This window comes from Magnolia sinica, chromosome 2, assembly GCF_029962835.1.
Source record: "Magnolia sinica isolate HGM2019 chromosome 2, MsV1, whole genome shotgun sequence".
Lineage (NCBI taxonomy): Eukaryota > Viridiplantae > Streptophyta > Magnoliopsida > Magnoliales > Magnoliaceae > Magnolia > Magnolia sinica.
Window position 1 is genome coordinate 93,387,814 of NC_080574.1, and position 1,770 is coordinate 93,389,583.

General features: G+C 38.3%; 1 non-coding gene across 1 annotated transcript; it reads right to left on the minus strand.

Moving 5' to 3' along the window:
• Nucleotides 1-1,427: 1,427 nt before the first annotated feature.
• Nucleotides 1,428-1,534, minus strand: LOC131238117 (small nucleolar RNA R71). Its single transcript, XR_009167531.1, has one exon. It is a non-coding gene; the product is annotated as a small nucleolar RNA R71 (small nucleolar RNA).
• Between the last annotated feature and the right edge of the window lie 236 nt (nucleotides 1,535-1,770).

Sequence of the window (1,770 nt, forward strand, 5' to 3'; positions counted from 1 at the left end):
GGCTTTATGGGTTTAAATTCTATACTTCTCCATCTATGAACTTGACCAAAGTATATATATGGATGTTGTTTGGATGCCTATTATAGGTGCTTGTGTCTGATCAAGAACAGGTTTCCTATAGAGGAAGAAACAGGGTGCTTTAATGAATTGTACATTCCATGTGCCCGACCAAGGACATGGGATATGTCATTCATGGCATTGCTTAAAGGAATTAGACAGTCTGTATGCCCGATTAAGGACACAGATTGTGCTTTCTCTATATAAGTGGTATCAATCTAGGTCAAGGTGAATCAACAGACAAAACAAGGGTTAGGATAATTAGGGGTGGATTCGAAAGTCCTAGTGCTCTCTCTCTGATTGAATTTTCTTCCCTGTTCTTAATTGTTTTTTTTTCCTAAAATTGTGCTTAGTAGTTTAGTTCATTATTTGTTGGATTAGTTAAGGAGAGTTATAGATTTGAATTGTGACGATTAGTCCTCGTGGGAACGATCTCGTAATACGTACCGTATCTGCATCTGATTCGTATACTTGCGAGTTTAAAAATCATTTAAATCGTGTTGGTTTAAATAAAACATCAAGTTTTTGGCGCCGTTGCCGGGGACTGTTTCGTTCCAAATTGAATTTGGGATTCTCTCTTATCATAATTCATAGCTTAGGATTTTTTCTAACTTAGAGTTCTTTTCTTGATTTTAGAAACTAACCTATTTCCTGTTTTGTAGGATCCTGACATAAATTTCTAAGTTAGATTCTAACATAGATCTCCAAATTGGAAGTGAAGGAGGAGCTCCCTATTCTTCAGACATCAATCATCTCCTTTTCCGGGTTCTTTCTTCCCATTCTTATTTATATAGTTTTAACTTGTTTTAGAATCTCATAGTTTCTAGGTCTAGTTTTATTTCTCTTAGGTTGCTTCTTAGTTTAGTCTTCTTTCTTACATTGCAATAACATAGTTTATGCTAGGATGTAGATCTCTGAATATAGAACTAGCACCGTTTGATCCTGAGATTGAAAGAGCAATTCGTGAAAGATTGAGAAATAATCCTGTTGAAATGGCGAATGAGACTGAAGTTAAAGCTCTCAAAGATTATTCAGCTCCTGTCCAATTTAATGTGCCTTCATGCATAGTCTTGCCAACCACTACGGCAGCACACTTTGAACTTAAACCTGGAGTCATACAATTGTTGCCATCCTTTTATGGATTGGACAAGGAGGACCCATATCATCATGTGAAAAAATTCTTAAACATTTGCTCCACCTTTAAGTTCCAAAACTTCTCAGACGATTCGATCCGCCTACGCCTGTTTCCTTTTTCTTTGAAGGATAAGGCGAAAGCATGGTTGAATTCTCTAGAAGTTGGATCTATCACTACATGGGACCAACTGTCTAAGAAGTTCTTAAACAAGTTCTTCCCCGTTCACAAAACCAATGCCCTCCGTAGAGAAATTACTAACTTCACACAAAAAGAGGGCGAGCACTTTCATGAATGTTGGGAAAGATGGAAGGACTTGCTTCTTAAATGTCCTCACCATGGTTTTGAGAAGTGGCAACAAGTTCAATACTTCTATGACGGTCTGACACCACAGAACCGCCGCATGGTTGATGCCACCAGTGGAGGGTCATTCATGACCAAAAGTGATGTCGAAGCGTGGAACTTCTTTGAAACCTTGTGCGAAAATTCCCAGCAATGGGATTATTCAAATAGAGGTGACAGAAGTCCCCAACCACAAAAGAGAAGTGGTATATATGAGATAGGAGTCATGCCAGAGCTGA